This window comes from Haemaphysalis longicornis, unplaced genomic scaffold (genome assembly GCF_048455015.1).
Source record: "Haemaphysalis longicornis isolate Haplotype H1 unplaced genomic scaffold, Haemaphysalis longicornis Haplotype H1 scaffold_7, whole genome shotgun sequence".
Classification (NCBI taxonomy): Eukaryota; Metazoa; Arthropoda; class Arachnida; order Ixodida; family Ixodidae; genus Haemaphysalis; species Haemaphysalis longicornis.
This window is the reverse complement of record NW_027526422.1, coordinates 126,252,040-126,279,604: the sequence shown is the minus strand read 5'-3', so window position 1 is coordinate 126,279,604 and position 27,565 is coordinate 126,252,040. Positions and strand designations below refer to the sequence as shown.

Below are 27,565 nucleotides of genomic sequence, written 5' to 3'. Positions count from 1 at the left end.
AATCTCATACTAAACTAACTGTAATTTTTACTTTCCATACGGCGGGGTTTTTTTGTACCAGACAACAACTACAGGATAAATCAATAACTGAACCCTGACTGGAAGAACACAGCGCTAAAACAAGGCAAGAGCAACCCGTATAGGGCACACAACCTACTCTTGCTCCGTGCGTAGTGCTGTTTCTATAAAGTTAAAAAGGACCAACTGGCGTGTTAATAAGCCCTTGTAAATATAGCAGAGCAAGACACAACGGGCACACCTGTTGTCACACCCATCTCATTTATCTAACTACAGGCAGAATAAAAAGTTTTGATTAATTACTTCCTTAGCGTCTTCAAGCTTGCCCGAGATGCCCCAGCTGTTGCAGCATACCTGATAGATTCACGATCAGCGCGGGTAGGTAACACCCCTTTCTGACCACCCTGCATGTTCTGTCAAGTGACAGATCCGGGGTCTGTTGCCAACATTCATTCCAAAAAGCTTGGTTCTCCAAATCTTCTTTCTGTGAGTGCTACTTGCACTTTCTCTACATTGATGTTTATCGTCGCCAGCCCGTTAGACATTCGGCTTCTTAACGCTATAGTGTGTCCGAACGTTGCTCCCCAACAGGTCACGTGCACGTACATTACGACTGAAAAGTGACCGTACACCAGAGCAGATCTCCTCGTAGTGCGAGATGCGCTGCTATATACAACTACATTTCTTTCACGGCATATCATAGCGTACCATCAAAACTAATTCATCGTCGGCTTTCGTAGAGCTTCGTATAAGCGCTTACACCCAAATAACTTGCCCTGGATATTCAGGGAATAGTGCACACTAACCCAGGCCGTTCGCCCGTGCACAGGCGCCAAAGTAAGGGCATCCTGGATGGAGGCAGCAGATACTGGCAGGCACCCCGTGCGTCTGCAATAATCCGCCCTTGTCGCACATTTCTCAGCTGCTATTCCCCTCTCAGAGCAAAAGAATATCGTTGCTGCAGCGCACCCACAATCCTTCCTAAAAACGAAGTAGAGTTTTTCCAGGCCGGTTGTGCGGCCAAAATCAAGTCGTCCTCCAACGTTTGCCCCTGTGGGTTGCCCTCTCCCTCCGTTTGACGAGAAACTGGCCACCTCACTGTCATGCCATATTTCCGTAGACATGTTCTTGTTTGCGACACCTTAAAACAGCAAGGCAGTGTCTCGCTTTCGGCCTGACATTTAGATCTGACAACCGGAGTGCTTGCATCGTGGTTTTGCAGTGTGTATTCTGCTGTATAGTTTTGTATTGCCGTAGTGATTCTTGTGTGTTGCTTTCAGTTAGGAATATTGCATCTCCTTCGTTTTGCTACTCCTCAAGTTCAACGCTTTTACGCTTTTACCACTTCTGGTTTGCAAGCTTTTCGAATACAAATTAAAACGCAAGCCAGAAAGCAAGTGAATTTCTTTATTTACTTTTTTTCGAGTGCACCATGAGGTGATCCAAAAAATAACTAATCAACAAATTCATTGCTGCCGTGCTGTGAAGTTGGCAGCCTCTCATTATTATCCCGACGTAAACACCAGGTGCTTGGAGTCCTTCAAAGTTTGCACAATTTGGTATTCCGGAAGCTGCGCTGCAATGTCACCTAAATGAGGGAAAATATGAACAGGATTATATTTTTACGGGAATTTCAGGACTTGTTGAGACACTGTACACACTCCAAAAATTATTCGACATGCGCTCTCACAGTACACGTGAATCGACTAATAGCCTAGATGTTTAGAAGCTGCCATTCGGTAAAAATAAATCCAGTGTGACTAAAAACCCAGCATGGGACTTCCGGAAATTTTAAACATAATGTTTTGCTTCATGCGGCATTTACAATGGCATTTACATCATCAAGCAATAACTCGAGGTTATTGCACTTGCTATGAATAAATACTTCGCGCGCCGTATTTGCAGGAAGGCACCACCGAACGACGTTCACAATTCTTATCTGCAGCATGGGCTGCATATTGGGTGCTCTTAAATATGTAGCTTATCGGTGGAGGGTCTTGAAGCCATGTTCAAACTTTATTTCAGCTAAACTAATCTTCGAGAGTTCGCGTTGATCAAAATGTCTGGAGGTGCATTTACGTGGAAACGTAGTCGAAATACTGTTCATCGGAGAAAATATTTTTCGCTGCTGCAACTAGTAGTGAAGGCTGGAGAAAGCAGATATGGTGGCCCCCTTCACTTCGTCAAAGACCCGGTTGATGCACCTCACATGGATTCCATAACTTGCCGTGGAAACTTCTTCATGACTCCAGACCCAAATCGTTTTGTTCACAGGCTTTCGAATATTTCCCAAAGAGAACTGTAGAACTGCTGCCGCCTTTGGACATTGCCGAGGAAGGGAGATTGCGAGATCATTGCGAGCAGGGTCATTCGGCATGGCAAGCTGACGGGAAGCTGAATGATGGTGCGTATCTTAGTCTCGAACGGGCGCGCGGTGTAAGTTTTTGAGAATCTGCGAGGCCGGCGCCGGGAGCGCTCCCTTGACGGGTCGTTCGCCTTGAAGACGATCGCTTGGGCCTGAAGCGCCTCTTCCCGGGGGGCAGACGGCAGGCGGCGGCGTCCTTAGTCTGGGAGGGGATTAGCGGCGACTCCCGCATTGTCCCGAAGCGCGCGCAGACGAGGGGGCAGGGCAGACGCGGGGGGATGTTAGCCTCGCAAATACCGCTGTAAGCCTGCCGCTTGACTTTTGTGCAGATGCCGCCCGCTGAACGTAATGTGTGTCCACTTAGGCCAAAGATTTCCTGTATTTGCTCGTCGGGTGCTATGGCGTTCGTGAGAAACGCACTATGAGTGTGTAAGAGAGAGTGTTAGGTCACGTGACCTCAGGGGTGGACATGTGTGTGATTGGCTGGTTCCTGTGGCCAATCAATGGTTTGTAATAATTGTTTTGAAAGGTTTTTCTCTCTTTCTTGAACTCCCCCTTTTTGGAGGCGGTGTTTTTGCTATCAAAACCGGAGTGTTGGGTTTTGTCGGGGGTCGGTCGAGAGGGGATCTAGTTTAGTATAGATCTCGGCCGAACAGGCTGCTGCTGTCAGAGTGACAATGTAACCGTCACTCTGACCTGATGTAAAGTTGGAGTTTTGTAAATAATGTAAATAAACCTAATATCCAGCAAGGAAGGCAGTCCTCATCCCTCACCCGCTCCAAGCATCGGTCGTCGGTCATCGGAGCGAGTCGAGATCGTCCTCTCGGCTCGCGCATCAAAAGAACATCACTATTTCGGCTCCATCAGTTCGCCAAGAAGATGGAGAGGCGAAATTTAACTGGCGCAGTTGGCAGGATGACCACGACCATCGGCTGGAGCTGGTGGGGCATTCCGGAGAGACTCCTTCAACGCAAGGTTCGGCTCCGACCAACAACGAGCCCGACTCCAAGCATCGACGGGGCGGCACCTCAGCGGGAGGCCTCGTGAGTTCTGCCGCGATTCAACGGCAACGGGGCGACACCTCAGCGGGAGGCCTCGTGGGCTCCGGCCCAGGGTGGCGTAAGCCGTGGTTCAACGGGGCGACACCTCAGCGGGAGGCCTCGTGAGCTCTAGCCCAGGGCGGCGTAAGCCGCGGTTCAACGGGGCGACACCTCAGCGGTAGGCCTCGTGGGCTCTGGCCCAGGGCGGCGAAAGCCGCGGTTCAACGGGGCGACACCTCAGCGGGAGGCCTCATGGGCTCTGGCCCAGGGCGGCGTAAGCCGTGGTTCAACGGGGCGTCACCTCAGCGGGAGGCCTCGTGGGCTCCGGCCCAGGGCGGCGTAAGCCGCAGTTCAACGGGGCGACACCTCAGCGGGAGGCCTCGTGGGCTCCGGCCCAGGGAGCACGGCCACATCCCAGCGGCGAGAGCGGCGCATCGGGTCCACGAGCTGCTGCATCAGCGACACTGCGACCCGGCCGAACCCGGAGCGAGCACAGATGGGCCCTGATTTGTTTTCTCCGGGTTCACCATGGCCACTATGCGAACGGGATGTCGTGGCACCGACCAGAAGGTTAGTGCCATTGTGCTCGAGATTGAGGAGTTGAGAGCGCAATTAGCTCTCAAAAATGCCTAGCACGCTTTGGAAAAAGCAAGGCTAGCGGGTAGCCGGGGCGCGGGTAGCCCGTCCGTGTGGACGGCTGAGGAGCTCAGTGCTCAATTAGCCCAAGGAAGAGCGGAGATCGCTTACGAAAAAGCGAAGCTCCGTAGGATCGGTAAACTCGAAGATGACGCCAATGTCTTCACCGTGTTCGTTCCATCATGGGCGTTTCGAACGCCACAGGATGAGGAGAGTGGGAATGCAGTTGAGGGGGCTGAAACCACTCCAGTTGTAGAGAAACCCCTTAGCGTTCCCACTGCGAGATATGAGATTACGGGACTGCGCGAGACAGCTGTCCCAGCTCCGTAAATTCTCTTTGTGGAGGCGCGCAATGTACACCCGTCTGTCGCCGAGGCAGCACAAGGGGCATGCAAGGGCAGCGGAACGGCGCGCCTAATTGTTGAGCTTCCGTGCGTAAGCATGAAAGAGCAGGCGGACAGCGGTGTCTCGCGCGTAGGGCGATTCAGACGGGCCCAAGAACGCGGAACGCGGTGGCAGGTGTGGCGGCGCAGGTGCGACATCGTCGTACGCGCTATCGCCGCGTAGGGTGTTCCTTTTCTCCCGGGAGCACAGGGCACCGCGAGCCGAACCAGGGTTCGTGTAGAATCAGCTGGTGGCACACAAAACGGAATCAGCTTCCGTGCGACGGTCGGTGTGTGCCGCCGTGGAAAGGGGGGGGGGTTGCGCTGAATAGTGTGCAGTGCTAGACAGAACGGGTCAGTGTTGTTTGGCGCACACTTAGTTGTTAGTGTCTTTATCTCTGGGTGCGTAGGGATCGCTCAGAGGGCAATTATTGTTAGTTTCACCTGTATTGTAGTTCTCCCCCTTCTTGTTAGTTTTTTTTTTGTTTGTGCATATGTTGGCTGCGTTCAGCTGTCGTAAGTCGTGGGATTTGCGAGAAGCTCAGCCTGGCGGTCTTAACGCTGTCTTCCTGAGGAGTAGAGCCGCTGTTACAGCACGGTAGGGAGTTTACCTCTGGGTACAATGGCGAGTGCATTCCTTTATTTGCGCTCGTTCGCATGTGGTCATGGTGGGCCATGGAATGTGCAAGTAGGGCCCCCTTGTGGCGCTTGTGTGCGAACGAGTGTCTGAAGTACTGAAAAGAGAACTTTCAGTACATCGCATGTGGACAGCAAATGAACCGCAACCGGGATGAACAATCTGTGCATTCTGAAAGAACAGGCGTCCGCGAGTGCGTGAAGAGACGCTGAACTTCCTTAGACATTTTTTATTTGTACACGACTAGGCTCATTTTGTGCGTTTGGGTTTTGTTCGGGTGTTGGTTTTTTTTTTCTTTCATTAGAGTGAAAGAATGTTCCTACACGCGCTGAACGGTTAAGGATGGATGGTGTCATTCATTCAGTTGTCAGGTCGAACATTTATACCCTTCGTGGGGTTGGTTGCCTTTAATGGTAGAGGGTGCCACGAGTTTGTTCTCACGGGCCCTGTAGTTGAGCGCTTTCGTTTGTTGTTTGATGTTGCGCAAGCCATGGCTAGGCCAAGGCACTGAGTAGGTCGTGTTGTATCCGTTTTAAGTGCGAATGCACTTCTTAAGCGAGCCTAAATCGTCCGCCGCCGTCGTCCGCATAGCAACAGCTGCGGGTGCGCGCGCTCCTCGTCTTCCTCCTCGTCTTCCCTAGCAACGGGGGGAGATGGGAGCGCGCTACTCTCCTCCTCCTCTCTCCGCTCAGTGACTGCGGGTGTTGGGCGCCTCCTCTCCACTTCGGGCGGGAGAGCTCTCGCTCGCGTAGCGGGCGCTCCGCATTCCGACGCGTGAGGGCGCTCGTGTAGCCCTCGCCGTAACGGCGGGTGCTACTCTCCTCCTCCTCTCTCCGCTCAGTGACTGCGGGTGTTGGGCGCCTCCTCTCCACTCCAAGATCACGATATCCACCGTAATCGCGCAATCAACAACCGTACATTCGCACTTACACACTCTCCCCCTCGGGGAAGTGCGAGGGAATTTTTGGTGCAGTTGGCCGGCACGTTGTGCTGGTTGGGTTGGTGTGTGCCGGGGTAATTTTTTTTATTGTTGTACTGTATTGTACTCGCGTTGTATTGTACTTGCGTAACGGCTTGAGTGTGTTTTTTTTAGTTCTGGCTCTGCAGTAAGACATAACCTGCAGGAGAGTTAATATTGTATGTACAGCTAGTGTACGGACAACATCTTAGTGTGGAGGTGTTAAGTTCGGGCTCCGCATGCAATTAATGAAGGCCGCTTGTGGCCCATGTATTGGCGGCGCCTCCGCTGGTAGCTACGATCCTGTGTCCCTTTCATGTAGCCGCACGGACGCCAAGTTCGGAGCCGCGGAGAGCGTGTGTTGTGCCCGTCCTTTTGTGTGTCTCCAAAGGACGGGGGCGATTAGCCTGAGTACCTATGTCGCGTCAAAGGTGGCAGGGTCATTCGGCATGGCAAGCTGACGGGAAGCTGAATGATGGTGCGTATCTTAGTGTCGAACGGGCGCGCGGTGTAAGTTTTTGAGAATCTGCGAGGCCGGCGCCGGGAGCGCTCCGTTGACGGGTCGTTCGCCTTGAAGACGATCGCTTGGGCCTGAAGCGCCTCTTCCCGGGGGACAGACGGCAGGCGGCGGCGTCCTTAGTCTGGGAGGAGATTAGCGGCGACTCCCGCATTGTCCCGACGCGCGCGCAGACGAGGGGGCAGGGCAGACGCGGGGGGATGTTAGCCTTGCAAATACCGCTGTAAACCTGCCGCTTGGCTTTTGTGCAGATGCCGCCCGCTGAACGTAATGTGTGTCCACTTAGGCCACAAATGTCCTGTATTTGCTTCTCGGGTGCTATGGCGTTCGTGAGAAACGCACTATGAGTGTGTAAGAGAGAGTGTTAGGTCACGTGACCGCAGGTGGGGACATGTGTGTGATTGGCTGGTTCCTGTGGCCAATCAATGGTTTTTAATAATTGTTTTGAAAGGTTTTTCTCTCTTTCTTGAACGCCCCCTTTTTGGAGGCGGGGTTTTTGCTATCAAAACCGGAGTGTTGGGTTTTGTCGGGGGTCGGTCGAGAGGGGATCTAGTTTAGTATAGATCTCGGCCGAACAGGCTGCTGCTGTCAGAGTGACAATGTAACCGTCACTCTGCCCTGATGTAAAGTTGGAGTTTTGTAAATAATGTAAATAAACCTAATATCTAGCAAGGAAGGCAGTCCTCATCCCTCACCCGCTCCAAGCATCGGTCGTCGGTCATCGCAGTGAGTCGAGATCGTCCTCTCGGCTCGCGCATCAAAAGAACATCACTATTTCGTCTCCATCAGTTCGCCAAGAAGATGGAGAGACGAAATTTAACTGGGCGCGGCCAATTAAGGCAGTAAAACGCCGTTTTGGGGTTGTGTCCCGTGGGGCCACCGTGTTACGCTTGGAGTGCGTAAGCCCGTGCGGCGGCTTTTGAAAGTGCCGCGCCGCCTAATGGCCCCCTGACCGTGGCAAAGTTGTCCCGTGCACTTGTACGCGTCTTCTTGCGTCCGCTCCGTCTGGGGAGAGGAGAAAAGTGCGCAAAGTTTGGGAAGGCTGCGTTTGGCCCCATGATTGGTGGGATTCGAGATGTCGCTCTTACCAACCAGATGGGCTGTCCGGATTACAACGGACGCGAGGGATTATACTCCCGGCGAAAACGGGCAGCGCAGACTTAGCTGAGACAGCTTGGGCGGGAGACCAGCGAGCCTTGGTATTTAAGGCACGTAATCCTTGCCGTCTAGGGCGTAACCCAGAGTCGATCGCTAAGGTATGGCACCTAGGGCGTAACTCGGAGGGTCGATCACTAAGACGGCCATGCATAACCAACCCTGTAATCAACTTTCTGTTACCAACTCTTGTAAATAACCGTAAATACAGTTTTTGTTCGTCATCATCTCTTCCTCCTGTCATCGCCTTCTCATCCCGCCTGCTTCACCGCCAACACCGCAGAATTCTTCAAGCGAAGGGTTCCTTCGCCACCGAAAACGAACCTGAAAACCTACCAACAAAGATTTTAACTAGAACGATGCTAGCAAGCGCTAGAACCGACAGCAACCAGCTTTGCGAATTCGGCGTCTGTACGGGTACTCGGCGATGTGCTTCGCACTTGAGGCGCGCACGACGGTGAACTCGCGAATAGAAGAGCTCGCCACGCCACTGACGCTGGGCAGAGTGTTCTCAAATCACACGCTTACGTGCGGTTGGTATGTTTTTGTGTTTCTTTCCGAATTCAACACGTAGGGCAAGCCTGCGCGCAATCCTGGCTGACTGCGGGCACGCTTACGTGTACTCGGACTTTTTTCATGGTATTGTTTTCTGGTAACACCATACGACTGAACTACAAGCTTAAACAGCTTCAAATCTGGTGAAGAATATATTATAGTGAACCTCTCTATGTCTAAGAGATAGCGTCTGCATTCCCACTTCAAAATCATCTACAGAAGAACCAACTTTCTGTTGGTATGATGATGATCGTGCGTGAATAAAAGGGAAAAGACATTCCTGTACTAGGAATCGAACGTAGGTCACTCGCTTTATAGAGCCCACGTTTATCCGAGCCACCATTCCGACATGGTCAAAGCTTAAAGCGAAGCTCTCCTTGTCCGAATAATGATGTCTGCAGTGCACCTCAAATCCCACTGGAGCAATGTAACTTCCACCTGTAACGCGTACTCCTGCTCCAATATAATCTTTCACAGCTTAAGCCTGTTTTAGGTTTTCGTATAAACAGAGGAATCCCTCTCGAGAAAGCTTAGGGTTAAACCATCGCCGTTGTTGGACGGACGGGTGCACCTTCATTGTAATAATTCTTTATTTAGAAGGGCTGTTCAAGGTCTGGTCAGCAATGGAAAGGCGGTAAAAGAGGTGAGGGCTCCTAGGGTTTCTTGTGTTTCCCTTAGAACCTGCGAAAGTCTACAATGGCATAATAGCTTCTTCTGTGCGCGCTCGGCCCACAGGAAGCGATGCCCACTCCTGCAATGTCTTTATATTCGGTGGAAGATAGGGTCTTCTCTCCGCCGCGATAGTGAGCATATTGTGCATATGTATAGGCGCCAAAATCCGCCAGTTGTTACATGCTCTGAAGATAGGCTCTTCTCTCCGCCGCGAGAGAGAACATATTCTGCATATCTGTAGGCGCAAAATCTGTGAGTTGTTACATACTCTGACCCCGTAGCAAAGTTTGTTAATTATCACCCCTTGCACTCCAAGCAAAGATGCCCATGTAATAGCTATTCTTACTGCATGCCGTGCATAGTATCTCCAGTTCGTTTTCAATCCCCATGTTCGTAACAATCGTTATTAAAGAAACTAAAAAAGCATACCCCAACTCACAAAGAACCAAAAGTTATTTTATAGAGTACGTACTAAAGAGTGAAAATAACGCTATCTCTAGTTGTTCTTGGGGGTGCTGAGAGTATAGACGTATAGTCGTGTAAGTAAAATACGGGTGTTGGTATTTCTGCACTATTAGGTACTAAGCTGATTATATAATTTGCCACCTGTGAAATAAATGGAAGAATCATTTGCAAAATTTTTCTAGCTCAGCAATTTTACTTTTGCGGATGTAGTTCAGTGTAGGCTACAGAAAGCCGGTTAGCCACAGAAAATGAGAAAAGGATGCTAAAAAACATTGTCAAATGGAATAATTTGAATGTCAGATGTTTGTTGTCCGAATTCAAGTGTTGAACCACTCTGGCATCTAATGCTTCGTTTTATTGGTGTTAGTAAGCTATAGAAATATGTCTCGCTTTAGAATTAAAATTGGTGTCGTTGATACGTCGTTGTGCAATTTAGAATAACAATATTGACTTCCGGCTCCCTGCATTTGTAATTAAATTTCTTCAATATTGTTCGCAAGTCAAGTTTATGTGTTAGTATAGAATAAATCCCAGCTCTTACGCTTGCTGACTGAGTTCTTGAAAAGTGGCGCATCTGAAAAGAACAGATAGGTCAGTCACGACATTGTAAATCCAAAATTATTCACATTAACGAATTTGGTTTTTTGACATTCACATGAGAACTTGTAATATAAGCAATTAAAGAGTGGAGTTGGCTTTTTCCCTTTTGCGAGACAAGAAAGCATTTCCTGTTTGACTATTACCCCGGGTCTGGTAACACTTAGCTTGCACGTACCGATGATTGTGTCAAGTTCATCTAAAGGCCATCATATAAAGGCCATCATCGACACGAATAGCATTTTCGAGCCTATATAGAAAGAAAGACCTGTGCCAAATTGCATCCTTTATATTCTGGGTGTCCAAGCTTACTTTTTTCACGTCGTTTGTGATACAGTTTTCTATTCGACTTTAGAGCGAAGTCTGGCGCCGCTGTCACCCACCAAACAAAAACTGATACCAATTATTAACGTGCGGGAAATCTCGTGAGTTGAAAACGCTCCAACACGTCGGTTGTGTGTTAGTGGTACAGCAAGTTGTAGGTGCTTCGGTACTTCCGGGCACAAACCAGTAATATTGGTAAAAGCCTACATACAGTGGTTCTCCACTTCTGGAAAGCTGCTTTTATACTTGCAAGGGGCCCCTCACACTTGCCATCTGTACAACACCGAATCGCTGGCGGAGGGGGGAAGGGTAAAAGAGTTCGGCGGCTATTTCCCCACAGAAGGTTTCCAAGTTAGCATCCACCGTGGCGGTAAAAATCATCACGTGCATTCGCGCACCTTGGTGGTGCCTGAAATTGAACCGGTAAAATCGCTACACCCATTCCCGGCCTTGTGCTCACTCCTTGTGCGGGAGGACAAGTCTTGCTATGTTGACCGGGCTTGTACGGGAACTCGCCCCTATCTAATGGGGTGTCTGGAAAAGACAACTTCAACCACAGTGCTGATACCGGTTACAACATTCGCCTCGTATACGGAAGGTACCACAGCGTACCACTGGATAACGAGTTAATTTATTGAGTACAGGCGTCACAAGTAAGCGCGGAGCCTCAAAAGGGCATTGATGCCTGGAAATCTGCCATTGCTCCCGCTACAGGAACCTGGTACTTAACGGTCCCGCGATGCCCCCGGCCGTCTACAACATCGCATTACCGGGGGTATAAGAGTTCGTCGACTGCGATGCCACTCGTCGCCGTTGCTAATTTCAGTGGCCCTGTAGCTTTCAGTGGCCCTGAAGTGCATTGTTTTGCCTTCGTTCCATCGGGAAGCTCCCGGTAATATAGCTGCAAGCGACTCTTGCCCTTTCGCACTTTCCTTGTGCGGCACAACAATGCCGGGGAAATTGGCCCGACTGTCACGGGAAGTCGGTTGTATGCGTGGAGCGGCGGTAATATCATGTTGCTGTTTTCTTCGTGCTATGTGTTACCCGCAGCATTCTTCCTGTGGTTCGTTCGGCTGATTGCTTATACCTTCAAGGTAAAAGTGAGACCCCAAGGTTTCGCACCGTATCTGATCGCCAGAAGCCCACCTTGATTGTATACCGGTATTTTTACTGACAGCGATAGCCTGCGGCCGAAAATGTGATACTACGTACTAAATGCAATACACCCTATAAAGAGTATTCAGCGTCTTTCTTTTTCCTAATTTCGACCAGCACTAACGCTTTGCTGAACATTGTTATGGCGTTCTATTTGTTGTACAATTTTCTTATGTATGCTGAGCGTCTCTATGCAAGGCTGTTTAGCTTTTCCTTCGATATCTGTGTCTGCGTTCTGCCTTGTTGCCCAACTTTCCGAGTAGCAGTGTTGAAACGCTCTGAATAGGTCCCAGAGGTATAGACTTAGTGTGATAATGTCGTTTTTCTAATCATTTTCGGTATTCCAAATTATTCCGTATTCCCGTTGTTTCCCAATAACTTGTACATATGTCCTATACACACACTGTTCATATTATCGGCTATATTGTGTCCTTTTCCTAACTATATTAACCGCGACATTTTTATTTCAGTTGTAAGATGAGTTACTTCGCCTGATATATATGTCAACAACGAACATTAGATTTTCTGAATTTTAGTGTCTGATAATATTTCCACAACAGCAGCGGTGACCGCTGCACCTCAGGCTTTACCGAAGTTCAATATTAGAATATTTTGTGCGATTTTATACAGTGCAGATATTAGTTTCCATGGATGAGAGCATAAATGCGGGGCGTTCTTCGAACTTCCTACCTAAAGACAGCATGCTTTTGTGGTGGCTGTTGCTGAGAGTGTAGCATGAGACTTAACACTTTATAGTTATTTTTGTGAGCAATGTGGGCGGAACAGAGAGTAGGCTAACGACTTGATTTCTTTGGCATCGCTCATTTTGAGAGTTAACATGAGGTCTGTACTACTTTAGTGCCATGAATGTTTTAATGCATGCCTTGTAGAAACCGCGTAAGTTTTACTGTCTCAATATTTCCCGTTTTCCCGTATGGTGTAACATATATCTGTTATTGTTCCGTTATGACCTCCAACTTCTTTTTTTTCAATATTTTCGGGGCCTATTCAACCTTATTATTCGTTATGCCTGCAAGCTGCCCAACCTGGACAGTTTGTTGCCAACCGTTTTTGTAGGCAATAAGATAACTTCAAAGCGATATTAAATTTATGTACTTTTTTGTGTTGTCTATACTGTTTCACGTATTACCTTGATGGCATTTTTTATTGATTGCTTGCAAACCCCGTTTGCTTTTCAACGTTCCCCATGTTCAGTCCGTACATTTACCCAATGTTCCTTGAATTGATTATCTTGAAATCTCTGCAATTACGTTTTAAATGCGAATGCATTTATTAGTCAAGGGTTGTCTTGCGTCCATCGAGCGGCGTGCGCTTGCATTCCTCCAGCGCGAACGCACGTGAGCGCGCGCCTCGTAGTTCTGCCTTCGTCGTCGTCCTAAATGCGAATGCATTTCTTAGTCGGGGGTTGTCGTGCTCCGTCGGCGTGCGCCCGCAGGTGTTATATGTCCGCGCTCAATGCCGAACGCATGCGCTTGAAGCGAGCTGTACTAGTTTGCTCGAAGCGGCAAGGACGGCGAGTACTGCGGTGTTAGTCTCGTGTCTAACGTGTATGGGAACTTGATATCGCACGCCGTTGCCACGTCTCCCGTTCGAGACACGTCTCCGTACAAGGACTTGTACACCCTTGCCTACACCGGAGACCGAGTCTTTGTGGTGACCGTGTACCTCGCGCCCAACCTCGCTCGAGACGCCTTTGCCGCGCAGCTGGACGCGGCTATGGAAAGTGTGCGCGTGCGCTTCAAACCCTCTGACCCCATAGTCTTGGTTGGCGACTTCAACGTTGACGTGCGCAAGAAGAGTGGCGAGTGGCTGGTCGAGTACATGCAGTCCAGGCACTCTATGCATTGTCTCTCTGCCGGCTTCGACACGTGCCCCACTACCATTCACGGGAGTTACATTGATCTGGACTTTACGCGAAACTGTGACGCGCGTATGCTTCTCAAAGACCCTTTGACCGTGCACGTTAGCGATCACAAGGCAGTGATTGTGGCCGTCAGTAACAACGATAACACAAACAGGTGCTAATGAATAAATGATTACGTTCACACTCTCGTCATTAATTACGCCATTACTCGCAACACACTCATCGGTGCACCCAATGCGTTCGCATTTCTAAGCACGATTCCCTTCGGGGAGGTGCGGGGAAACTTTTTTTCTATATCACTTGACTCAGCATAGTTTAGAGTTTTTTTTTTATCAGAATCGTTTGATTTCTGAGACGGCGAACCCAATTTTTTCCGGCTCTCTTAACGCACACGTATTGGTGACTGATTGGGTATGTGAAATTATCATTATAAAACGCCTGCGCTCTCGTCAACTGTACTCAATACTGGGAATTTTTCCTGGTAGCAGTTTGATTTCCAGGGACGCGTTTTCATTAGCAGCAGAAGAGATCCCGTTTGTTTGACGAACCTAATCTTCTCCCTTCTAAGGTTTTGCCTATTTTGCTCATCACCATTTGGAATCACTGGTTGTTTACCAAAAACATGCCCATTTTGCGGCATGTTCCAACTTTTTCTCTATTAAATGAATTTCATTCTTCAAGCGGAACTTCTATAAGACGAATTGGGCCGTCCGTGGTGACGCACGACAAAACGCCTAGCAGCAAATTGAACTTTACCTACGTTCTCTAATGACAACGATGATGATGACGATCATAATGGTGATGCTGCCATTTGAGTGTTTGGCACGTACGAACTTGTGGGGATCCGCCAAAGACAAAGTGTTTCCAACCCTATTAGAGCACGCACATTCATAGGCAAAGCCTACTTTCTCCACATGCTGTTCTAGCGCAGCTTTCCTTCGCACCTGGCGCGAGCGCGCGCCCACACGTGACGCCCTGCAGAGAAAGATTATGTAACTCACCGGCGTATTGTCTCACATTCTTCCAGCGACGGAGTGCGGGGTTCTCATGGACTTGGTAAACTGAAATAGGAAAAAATTAGAGAGGTCGCAAATGTTGGGGCAATTCAGGTCAAGCCCAAGGTGGGCACAAATAAACTGTTTTGTCCTTCTTACATAATTTGTTTTGAAAATTAGAGGTGCGAAAAACCTTAGAGATAAGCCGAGGCATAGTGGACCTCGCAGATTAGCGGGTAATTTTTTTTAAGTGAAGAAAACACATATTCATTTCGTGCACGTGACGTGTCAGCGATATTAAGAAAACCTAGGTAGATAAAACTAAAAGACAGATTTTTAACAGTAATGAGACGTATTCTTAACCAAAAGACAAATGCCGCAATAAACGGCCTGCAGAAAGGCGAACATTTTAAGAAAAAAGGGCACTTTTGATTCGGTCATGCATTTTAGACCTCTTTTCCTCTGCGAAAGCAGCTAATTCGGTAATTGAGCCGATTCGGTGTACATGGCTGCTCTGAAAATATGAGCCAGTATCCAAAGGCAACGTAGCGGCGTGCCAAATGGTCTGTTGATAGCTGTCAATGCGGCTTAGCTGTCAAGTAGGTGGTAGCGGTACACGGACATTGGTGGCCTCTGGTGATTCTTTAGGGCTTTCTGAGAACCTTACAGTGCAGCCCCATCCGCTTGTATTAGATAACAGATTTCAGTCCTGGACACGAATGCCTGCCCATCGACCTAGACGCAGCTGCAAGTTTGTGTCCTGGATCCTGTCTGTTCTGTAATTTTCGCTTGTCCTGCTATCATCCCGATTTCTTACGGAGGAGCAGTCTCACCTCCTCGCAAGGTGAGGCATCTCATTCAACACGGATTGATACAGGTTCAAGGAACCCGGTGCAGCAGGCAGCGTTGATGAAGCGATTAAAGCACAGAATGGGAGTCAGTCAGGCTGCGTGATAGTTTCAGAAGTGAGATGGGATTTATAAGGATTCGTCGTGAACCGCTAAGCACCTGCTTCCAACTTAACGGCTATATGATGTTTCGTTAAACCACTTTTGACCAGCAAAGTTATTCAATTGTGCGAAACTTAGCTGTGAAAAAGGAGAGGGATGCTTGCGTCGTGGTCTTACGCAATGAATGGCCTGAAGTTTAAGATGGGAATAAACTGCATGAACACGTTTATCGAAGGAAGAACAAAATGAAACGAAGGAGGAAATTAAAAATTTTGGCAGCGTAGAAATAACTAGCGAGAAGCAGGGATGCTGTTCCTCGTACAGTTTCACCATCACCCAGTTCGGTCGCTTTCCTGCACCTAAAAGATGTGCTCAAGCGCATGGACTCGAAATACCTACCATAAAACGTAGCACCTACAAAATGCTAAAGTATCCCGTAGGTATTTTTATATTACGCTCAATACAGAGATTCAATGGTTCGTCAGAATATTTCTTCATCAATATCAGCATTCTTCTACTGCATAGGCACATTTCGCATATTCAGAATTCGTTGACCCACCTGTTACGTGGCGCACAGCAAAGGTGTCCCTAGTTCCTGCATGAGAATCCGGAAAGAAGATTGCACACCATCATCTTTCCATTTCGCGCCAGTGACATCAGATGTTATTAGAAAAATTGTCATCTGAGAGGGCATTAAGTTGCAGTCAAGCGCCAAAACCCCTTCAGCGGTTGCGTTACGTTCGCGGCAGATGGGGCGTATAAGTGAAAATATTCGCCATGAATCCACGAACACAAAGCACAGTAGAACCGAGAACAAAAGATCGCGTACAGCGACGAGGTACGTCAAGAACCGCGGGTAGCGCCGTTGACTCTGCTGCCACTGCGTTTGCGCCTCTGCTGGCCCCGCTGCTCAGCCTAACGAATACTTAAGGTACCGGTGCCGGCAGCGCTAATGCACGTGCTCATTTGCGCCTCATACCGTACTCGCTCATGTATTACTCGCTTATGGCGTGCTCGCTCACACTGTACTGGCTGCTTGATGCTTAGGAAAAGTAACTACTGCAGTCCAAATGCTACAATCAAACAACTATCGTTTGCGCTTTCTTACACAGTCAAACGCCCTTTTAGTGCTACATTTGTAGGTAGCCTAGACAGTAAGCCTTCCGTTGTCAATATGGCTAATATGCATGTTTCCAAAATAATGAAGGGAGGACTGGATGGAGAGATAGGTTGAAGGAACATTTCAAGTTTCAAGTTCATTCACTTTCCAATTGTGCAAATTGAAGCAAGACCTAAAGGCTACGGCCTGACAGAGCCGCTTGCTTCACGGGGAAATGCAGCAGTACAGCAATCAACACAATAACATTCAATTTCATACACACAAAAATATACTCGAAGCGTGAGTAGTGTGAGGGGAGTGGGGTGAATAAACATATTCGCAGGCTTTCCCGTGCAGCTGTAGAATACCTAAATACAAAACAATATAGTTTGGAGCTTGCAAACACACAACCTGTTGTTACAGGTACATCTTGTATACACACAATAAACATATAATAAATATAATATACATTTACAGACAAAAAATAGCAATAAGAGGCAGATTAGGAGTATTTTGTACAAAGTTCTAGCAGAAGTTTAATGAATATGTTAGACAAGCGTCTCCTACAATCATAGTTTTCATCAATTTTGTTTAAGAGCAATTGTATCCGAAATTGAGTATGTCGTTTACCCCAATTAGTACGGATATGTGTAGTTTTCATACGCCTACGACGTAGGCAGTAATGACGCGCTGGCTGAGGTTGACAGTGGTCAAAAATCTTATAGTGTGTAAGTGTGTACAAAGGTGTAAGTGGTTATAATGAACAGATTGGCCCTACAAACGGTGGGACTGGGTACTTAAGGTGAATGTGAATATAGTGAGACGGAGCAAAAGGGAAATTATGAGGTGAAATTTACAAATAAGTGCGATGCTAATATTTCGGCGGATTGAAAGAGGAGCCTTAAAGGAGAAAAGAACTGGGGATACCAGGGTTAGGAAGCGTCAAACAGTCCTAAATCATTTACAAAGGTCTTTATGGTGTTTGTATCCAAATCCACGGCAGCGCGATTCACCATGGTGCCAGAAAGTCATGCGCGTGTAAACGGCTGGTTCATCGCTGTCGCCCAAGCCTTTCTGTTCGTTTTCGCATGTGGTGTTGTAGTCTGTTGCAAATGGCATAATAGTGACTTAGGTTCTCTTCATAGAGCCCACTGAGGACAACGACGGTTCACCCGCCGTGGCGGACCGGTGGCTAAATCGTTGGGCTGCGGATCCCGAAGACACGCGTTCGCCTTGCACATCCCAAGGACGCGGCGGCCCCTTTTCTTATGGAGGCAAAAAGCGGCAGCGCCTGTGTGTTTGTAATCTGTTAAAGATCCCGAATTGGTCAAATACAATCTGGAGGTCTCTGAAACGGTGCGCCTCATCGCCAGTGCAGCGTCGGCGCGTTAAACCTCGTAATCGATCCTCAATACACAACGGTGAGTTCGCCCAGTCTATCCTAAACAATCATATGCGCCTGAGAAATTGTTAATTCCTGCGAACATAACAGCTGCATTCTCCACCCCAAGCCAGAAATTATACAAAAATTATTCGTGTCAATTATACGGAGCTCAAACAGACGTGCATACTGCGTCCTGCTTCCTCAGCTTCATCATAGATGACGCTATCCTTAACGTCAGAATTGCCTGGCAGCTACTGAATGATCAGTACAATGCAAATAAATATAATTTTCAACACGGTAATCCATGCAAGCAGTCAGACTCCCTTAACATTGATCCCTTTGCTGATTCAAATTTTGCAAACACAGTCCGATTCTACTGTTGCTGTTGTCCTTGCCATACGTTCCATATCCTCGTAATGCCATATCTCGTTACGCTCATAGTGGCCCAATTTTGGGCACCTTGTATTGTTAGGGGCTGCCTTACAATTCGCTAGGCGTGTGGTGCTTTTTTAGTGCAGCTAAACAAAGCCCTCTAATGGCTCATAAAGTGCGACGCCGTAGATAATTGTCTAACTTTAAAAAAAGCACCTGAATGTCTTAGAAATATTCAACTCCCTAAAGAAAGCCTGCAGTTTTCAAAATTTCAAGCAGTGTCCGCAAATATTCTTGCTAAAACGTAGCCTTTAAATGTAATACCGGCAACCCCTTTTGCTATTTCAGGTAATACATAAAGTGTATAGAATATTTTATGGAACTTACCCGGCACACCAGTAACGTAGAACTTGTAACCGTGATGTTCTATAACTAAACCACAGGGGAGAAAACAGAATAACGAAGTTAGGTTTTATGTCATGTGCACCTTTGTAGGAAAGCAGAACCATATCACACTCGCATTTACGTTGGGTAAATAAAATTTACGAAGAAAAGTGAGGCCTATGAGATCCCCATACCACTGACACTCGTTATGAAATATTCACAGAGAGTACTTCTTGACGAGTCAGGCATCTGGCTTCTGGCCCTTTCTCGCGTGGCCTTCTGTGCTTCTGTGATGCAACAAACAGCAGCCCAATTTTGTTTTGTGTTTTGTATTCCTTGCTCTCAACTATTAATAAGTTGTGCACATAAAGATAATTTAAAATATATACTTGCAAAACCGAAAAAAAAAGCTAAGATTTCGTGAAAAAATATTTTGAGACATTTTTCTTAGCTAATCGTAAACTCATTGCTGTTTTGAGGTGTCACACAGAAAATATGTGACATATGACGCATTAGTAACTATTCGAAACGCAGATTTTTTATTTTTATATTCAAACTATTATCCGTGCTATACCGCATCTGTGTCGGGTACACTGTGGGTAAACTAATACCGATAACCTATATTGGGCACAATTTAGCATTGCCAGTATAAATATATTATAGCCAATCGGAAGCGTCTTGAGAGGAAAAATCAGCCGTGACTTCATACCAGTTTACTAAGGTGTCAGTTATACCAAAAGGGTTGGTATACGAAGGCTTGGCCTAAAAGTCCAGCGCATAATTAGCTATTTGCCACAAGAAAATTAGTAAGGGCGCTTGATAAAGAAACACGCGTTAACCATCCGTTCATGGAATACAAACGCAATGTGAGGTCTGGCGTCTAATTTCCATGGGGAATATATATCATAACCACTCTCCGCGTTTTTTCAGGTTGTCCAATGAGGATGATCACCGACTCGTAGCCTTTTATAAACCATTTTCTTCGCGGGTGGGATAATGCTGGTCTTGGTATCGAATACGCGGTGATTGCATAAAAGCTCATGAAATCGGCCACTCGTGGGTAGCAAATCAATCAATACAAAAACAGAAAATTTCAATCTAACCCTACAGCACCTCGGCTTCCACAGTTCCTAGGCTAAAGAGCAGTAAGTATTAATTTTTTTACAGATGCCAAAATACCACCTTGTTAAGCTTTGTCCTGGCTGATCGTGCAAATATTAATATGGCTTCATGCTAAGTATGCACAATTACTCAACCTTTCTACTGTTCCCTGTGAAGACTAGTATATAACGTCTGCAATAAACCGTGTCTCCTCTAGAGAAGAGAGACCTGTGTCTCTAAAAGTCAACTGTGTCTCTTTAAGAGAGGCGGAAATTTTATAGTACAAAACTACTTATCACTTTCTGTGCCTTCACTGATAGCCACGATCTACATTTTTGTCTTGTTTTACCCTTAACGTGCAAATTTTATTTCCGCCTGATCAAATCATCAACACAAAAAAAAAAGAAGTGGGTAGAAGCAATTCTGCCTTACCGAGTGTTTCCTCTGGGCCACTATCCAACTCGAAATCTGTAAAAGAAAAAAAATTGGCACGTCTTGCACTAGTCCCGCACATCTTGCACTCGTAGCAGAACTGGTGGCCCCTCTGCCTTCGTCGCAGACCTGCATCATCAGCCACAGCAGCACCCCGTTACGTTCACTGCATGACGAAAGCCTCTCCCATAGACATCCAACTGCTCCCGCCTCGCGTCGCTCATGTCGATTTCTGCCCCCGAATTCCCTTATCGTTCCTTCATCGAGTAATTGGCCTTCCTCGTTTTCAAGACCTATCTCTGGGTGTCACCTCTGTCACCCTCGTAGTCCACCGATTGCCATTTGACCTAATTACACGGCCATCCCAAGTCCAGTTTTCCCCTTATGTCAACTATGATATCCTCTACAGTACTTTGTTCTCTGATCGGTGAAGCTGATTTCCTCTTTCTAAGTGTTACTCCAAATATTATTCGTTCCGCGGTTTGCTGAGCCGACATAAGTGTGCTTTCAAGTTGTTGAGTAAGGCGCCGAATTTCTGCTCCATATGTGATCATCTCACTTTTTTTTCTGCGCTTTCCACTGAAATACCTTTATCTTTTTAGGCCTCGGATCGTTTCATCAGCAGACTTTAAAACCTCCCCAAGGTGAGCCAGCTTCGCACGCACTAGAACCTGCGGTCGAATCCAAAGCCAATGCTCGCACTATGAACTACAGAAAATGGTGTGCGCTGTGTACGCCTCGAGCGCGGCCTGTAGGGGCGCCACTGAAATCTTCCTAGCGGCCCGTTTCGAAAGCAGCCGCGGGAGTCGCCGGCCCGCTCCCCACTATCACCGTTGCTTTCGGTGCCCGTTCACGACTGAGATTTACCGTTTGTAGGCGTTGGAAATACATATTTATGTGAAGCAGTCCCTCTGTTCGCAAATGTGATGTGTTTACGAGAGTGTAAATGTGCGTTACGCGACCTTGGTCTGGTACATTCGGTCTGTACAAGCGCCAAGTGTGCATCACAGGTCGGCGTCGCGAAACCGGGATATGTATATGGAGATTATTGTGATTCCACTGCCCCGAAATTTACTAACAGTGTCTCCGTAAGCATAATATCCCCAGATGGTCATGCCATGGCTATACACTACGATATAAATCAGTTTTGTTCGCTATATAACCTAGTGGAGCGCTCATGCCTGACAGCACGCCAGTAATGCTTGCGAATATCATACCTCAGATATTGATCACTACCCTGGACGTAAGTTTCACGAACGTTCTACGAAATAAGTACGATAGATAATCCAAAATTATACCCTGGATCAGCGCACGACAAAAAAAAATAATGCTGGGGCGTCTTGTTGTGAGGTGAGCGCCCGCACACTTTCATATTCGTTACATATATCCTCCGCAAGCAGGCCGGAAAAGGATTTCTACAGTAATGCCCGTTCGCGACTAAACGTTTCTTCGAAGCATAGTCATATGACGCAGGGAGCCTTCAGAATTTAGCACAAACGGAAATCAGAAGGCCTTATCAGATATCCCACTCTTCTAACGATACCTTTGATCAGTTTTGAACTTGTATAGTACCTCAAAAATGCGTTCGCCGAAGGATCAGCTGTTAGTTGAAGTCTAAAAACTAGAGTGACGTGAACGAGTAGCTTGTGTGTGTGATTACTAAAACGTTCTTTCCTTGATTTCGCTCCGCAATCGTACACAACGATACGTAAGCGTTCCCCTCCGCCTCCTCCTCCCCATGTCTCGCGAAATAGTAGTGCATTTCGCACACTAGTTGGTCTCGTAAGTCCTACCCGGCTTAAGTTTACACGAACGTCTTTAACATTTCAGAAGCTGCATTGAGTTTTTTTTTTTTTTTTTCATTTCTGTCCGAGCTATTTTGTTTCTTCCGGACTTGCAGACCATTAATTTTTTAGTGGTTTAATTCACTTTTCTTGGTTCTTGCTATAAGGCATGAGTGCACATCTTTCACGACGCAGAGCCTTGGAATATACTTAGCATTTTCGCGTGGCTTATATTCTTATAAAAGGCACAAGTTATTAACAGGTATTGGGTAATCGCATCCCCGAAACATATTTTTCTACGACGCATATATTCGTAATGAGGCCGCATTCGTTATTCGCGCTACAAAACAAAACACACCTCTCACTGTGCCAGTATCAGGTTTAAACGAGGCGACAATAAAATTCACTTGCGCCGGACGTATTCAAAAGTGACTGTGGTGGTATGCTGCTGCCGTCGCCGACGCCCGTAACCAGCGGCTGAGAAGGATCGCAGAGCCGCGTTCCCGGATAGCTATTGTTGGTGTTTGAGAACCCTACCTAGACGCAGCGGCTTTTGAAGTGACCTAAACGTACTGTTTACTTACAGACGTCACCATAACAAGTTTTTTAGCGCTTGGACGGGCAAAAAGAAGCGAAGGAGAATCAAAACACTGCACGAACCCCTATGGGCCGCGCAGCGCTAGTCCCGCCAACCCCGCGGAGAAGCGGCGGCAGGCGGCGCAGCGATCGCAAAGCTCGAGCGTATAGCTCAATCGGATAGGTGGCGGTTTCATAACCCAAGCGAGCCAGGGTCCATTCCGACATCAGGAAGCGTATTTTTTTTTTTGTTTCCAGTTGACAGCATGTGTTATTCTTCCCCATCGTTGCTACCCCGTTTTCTTCACTCTTATAACTTTCGCAGGAAGATAAAATTTGTTAAATTTAACAAATCTAACGCTAAGTGAGAAGGAATTGGTGTTCATCACCGATTTGAGTGCTAAAGTACATTTAACCACGTAGTAAAAACACAGCTTTTTTTTATTACTCACCGAGAAAAAACCAAACAGAATATACTTTTGCGACGATTGACAATTCGTTCATAAGCTCTTCTTTTTAGCATTCTTGCATAAAACGACTATTACAAAGTGATTGAAATTACCCGTAGGCCCCCATCGCAGAACAAAATGAATGAGAATGACCAATCGTAACAACAAATTTTACGCTTGATACGAGACCCTGATAGCACCAATGCGTGGTCGCGGGATCTGCTTTTGAAAGGTGAGTCACACAAACGCATGCAATTTCAAAGGCATTTTTACAGTCCTCTATCAGAATGTTGAGTTTATCGTGCCGTAAGTAGCCCATTTAAAATTCAGTGAGTTAGATTGACGAATCACACCTATAGAGCTGTTCCCTGCAAAGTCTGCAGAAAATACAAAGAAAACTCATAAATCTTGCCTGCGCAAACAAAAAGTGACCCTGAGAAATTAAAAAAGCGTAAAGAAGTGTGAAACCCAATAAACCTTCAAAATAGGCTAAGAAATCCTTCCCTAGGTGAGTGCCTTTTAAACTACCTTTTCCAAGCTATCAGTGCTGATATCCACACCGAAAACAAAAAAAAAATAAGCAGATTTCAAAGGGCAGTAAGCTACCTCTGCTGTTGAAACGATTTGTATGAACTAGTGTGTGTATGAACAAGATCTAGGGGAAATCCCTTGGGGATCCTTGGGGATTTCCTTGGGGATTTCCCCTAAATCTGGTCGATTAACACCTGCCCTTCACTTCGAGTTGTTGATTAATTCGCTTTCGCGCTACTAACGACTACCCTACTGGTTAGCTCAATTGGTTGAGCGACTGCTCCGGTTAGCAGTGCTCCCTCGTTCGAATCCTGGACCAGGACGAATTTTTCTTCAACTGCGAAGTTTCTGAGAAAGCTGTATAGCTTTCCTTTGTAGCCATATGGCTGCATTTAGGTGGATGTCAAACTTTACTAAATCCACTGCACAGAAAAATTCAGTTCTTCACCCGCTGTCGCTGCGCCTCCATAGCTCCTGGTGGAGTTTTAACAAATCAAACAGCACAGGAACGAAAGGTTCCACTAGATCGTCATCACGTCCCGCTTGTTACGCACGTGGAGCAGGGCAACGTCGTCCTAAAAACCTTGGAAAAGGGTGCCTCATTTCATGCGCGTCTCCGCCTTACGGCAGCGCTTGCATCAAGGCACCAGGCCTGGAGCAGTTGAACGCAGTAACTTTAAATTGATTTCAGCAAACCTCTAGCGTGTTAATCTGGGTGGAGTGAGACGGGAGGGGAACGGCATAACAGGTGAGCTGAAAAGAGAATACAGGCATTTATTTGGCAGGGGCGCCAGATGACTATCATCGTTCATCGACATTTGCTACGAAATGAGCAGATACGCGCACATCTTTCGCGTTTCGCCTCCATCATAAAAGCGACCACAGGGGCCGGTTATAAAACCCCAGTTTTGTGGGCTAAAAGTTCGAAAACTAAGGCGTTTACTAGTGATGCTGCGGGTGGAAGTAACATCACAAAATCCACGCGGAAATTGTTAGGTACATCAGTGAGCAATATATTGCAAAGCTTATTTCCACAACAAGTGGCTGTAAACATAGCTGAATATCTGTATAGGCTAACAAACCTTAAATAAGAAAGCCTGCTTCAAAGTCTGACATTCCGAATTCCTGTAAGCCAACCTGCTTGAGGATCAGGCAAGATCGAAGTTCAGTGATTGTGACGGCTTGATATTATGCTTCCAACGACAGCCCAATTTCCAGAATGCATTCAAACCAGAGGTAGATATCTCCCAGTCTGAAGTATTATGCCGCGAGCAGTAGAAGGATCGAGCACTCTTAATCCTTGGCCGTAATCTTAAACATCTGAGAAGGCAAAGAACGCAGAATAGTAAACGGCACTTCAGCGCAGTGGAAATTCGGTGGCCTGCACCACGCTTGTGCAGTGAGGCATCATGGAAGATGCGTAATGGGTACCTGGTAGTGTGGGTGTTTGAGCTGCATGTGCATGGCTTCGGCACACAGCAAGAACTTCTGAGAAGGATAGGTGTGGCGCCAAAAGGGAACAATTGCAATGGGCGCAGAAAATAAAGACTGGTGCAAGCATGCTAACGCAAACAAAAAGGACATCTTCCAGCCCGTTTAGGAAAAATTATAAGCAGCGGAGTCACTGTAGTGCAACTAAATAAATGTCTACCACATTTCTCTTCAAGATTTTCCCACTTTCCGAAACAAATTTTCCGAATACATTCCATTTCTTCCTTGTCTTGAATGTACATAAGCTGTCATGAAGGTTAATTAAGCTATCCCTGCTTTACGTGGCACGGAAACGACTTCACGAAACGAATATTAGTTCTCACAAAAGTAATAATACCTATCTATGTCAACAGACCAGCTTTTCGTAGAACAAATTTTGTCAAGGCCTTCCGACTTGTTCCATATTTGTGTTGACCACAATTTTTATACTGCTTAATCACCGTTTCAGCGTTTGCCATACGGACATTATAGAATTATAAAATTATAGTGTTCGTTTATTCTTTTGTTGTTTGTTATTATTACGCGCGTTTACTATTGTATATGTGTATTGTTTGTCTCCATCAAATTGGACACTGTCACTGGGTATTTGTCGCCCCCCCCCCTTATGTATTGCCCTCGGGCCTTTAAGGATGCAATAGATGAAATGCACAGAAGTGAAACGAAATCAGGCTTTTTTCAAGCTGTCTAAGAGTTTTAACAGAATTGGTTCGTGCACGCGCTATTATCTAATGTGTCACAGTAAACGGGAATTGTTCGCTAGTAAGGAGTCCTTTACAGACGTCGGCCGCCCTAATAACAAAAGTACACAAAGCGTCTCAAACTGTGTCACTTCCGTTTATGCGGATATGTCCCATTCCTTTTATTTCTTGCCGTGCCGCATGAAACGGCTATGCTGAGTTTTTCACCACCAAGTACATTACGTTCCGGAAGCGTAAAAAAGTTATAAAATACTTACCTTGAATCTTGACGATGTACAGCCATTCACCCTTCTTTGGGGCTAAAACGTGAAGGCAAAACACATTAGGCCTTAAAAATTGATTGAATGAATGTAAATTGTTCAAGTTTCAGGTACTGAAAAAGATTATATTGAATTGCCCCTAAAAGCGTCCACACTCTTTATTTAAACTTTCAAATGCAGTTCAGTTTTTCTAAGCCACAGGTACTTTATTTGCACAGAAAACAAAGACATAACAAGTACCCGAATGCTTGTACGCTACACATTCCCTTCGGACAAATGCTCATAAAAACCTTTCTCGTAAAAGAGCAGCTTCGTTACACGCATTAAAAAACAACTCCTCTCTTACGGCACGAACTACAAACCATGGTGCAGAAAATACTTTCTGTGGCACTGAAACATATCTCGCGCAGCTCTCGCATAAAAAAAGAACTGGAAGAAATCTGATCTCCTCCTTCACTGCTTCTCTGCTTTTTTCACTACAAATAATGTCAAAGCATAACACTGCACCACCCCTGCCATTGCGCCGACCTTTGAATCCCCGTTCCTACCCCCATGACCTCTGGTAAGCTCTCCCGCCTCATATTGACCTCCCACCTGCCCTTCTTTTCTTCTGCCTGACCCCGACTCTTCATATCCTCCTCTTTTCTCCTCCTTATAACTATTTTCTTCTCATGTTTTTGTCCCCCACTCTCCCCCAATTTCTTCTTCTTTGTGCTTCTTTCTCTCTTTGCCTTCTCGCGTTCGGCATTTCTGTTGTCCTCTACTATTCAGAACCTGGTCGTCCACCTACCTTCCTCCTTTCACAATCTGCGCCGCCCCACCGACCTTGTATCTCATCCACCTTTTCTCATGCCTTACGCCTCCTCTTATCTTCTCTCGTGCTCCACTCGTCTCTCTCACAGCCTTGTACCGATTTCACGTTCTATTCACATATACCTCCCTGCTTCCAATTTCCCCTCCTACTATCGCTCCTTGTATTGTTTCTTTTCCCCACAATACAGTGTTCTATATTCAGTTAGAAAAAGGCTATGATTACCGTTTACGGTTTTATGGGACCAAATAACAATTTAACGCTTTCAAAAATGTCAAATGTGGAAAACATAATGAACTCACCGGGAGCGGCCATCATCGCAAAGTGATAGTAATCTGAAAGATAGTGAAAAATGAATATATGTGGCACGAAACTATATTTCGCTTGAGAGTTGGTTACAGCGGCACTGTGTTTAGTAACCCTAACAACACATGACCCACAAACTTCTCGAATGAACTTCTCGAGAAAGTTTTTTTTTTTTTGTGGCACGTATATACAGTTTACAAACACAACCTGCAGCCACAGGCTAATATCTTTTGTTCCGCTGTCACTAATGTCTGCTTTCACGCGTCACATTTTTTCGAACATCTTTGAAGGTACAAAGTTCTCGATACTGCTATAGTCCTAATGATTTGACAGGGGTTTCTTCCTTGTAAATAAACAGTACAACCTGTATACACTTAACTGCTCAAAGAAACTACTAAATAACGAGCTTTTGCTAGGAGAGCTGCAAACGTTTTTAGGATGTGTTTGCGTCACGTCCAGCAAGAACGAACACGCAAAATACAGCCGCAGCGGCCACTCGATGTCCAAAAACCTGATTTCCGTATCGTTAGCAATCAGGCATATATTGTAGCGTTTTTATGGGCCGTATGTTCTGTCAAGT

At 46.6% G+C, this 27,565-nt stretch overlaps 2 long non-coding RNA genes across 2 annotated transcripts; both read right to left on the bottom strand.

Annotated features, from left to right (window-relative positions):
* Positions 1-1,472: 1,472 nt before the first annotated feature.
* LOC144145056 (uncharacterized) lies at positions 1,473-14,426 on the bottom strand. Its single transcript, XR_013317410.1, has 3 exons — positions 14,364-14,426; positions 9,943-9,975; positions 1,473-1,606 (listed from the first exon to the last, which is right to left on the bottom strand). It is a non-coding gene; the product is annotated as an uncharacterized LOC144145056 (long non-coding RNA).
* Positions 14,427-18,548: 4,122 nt separating this feature from the next.
* LOC144145055 (uncharacterized) lies at positions 18,549-27,017 on the bottom strand. Its single transcript, XR_013317409.1, has 4 exons — positions 26,982-27,017; positions 25,866-25,907; positions 20,080-20,115; positions 18,549-18,594 (listed from the first exon to the last, which is right to left on the bottom strand). It is a non-coding gene; the product is annotated as an uncharacterized LOC144145055 (long non-coding RNA).
* Between the last annotated feature and the right edge of the window lie 548 nt (positions 27,018-27,565).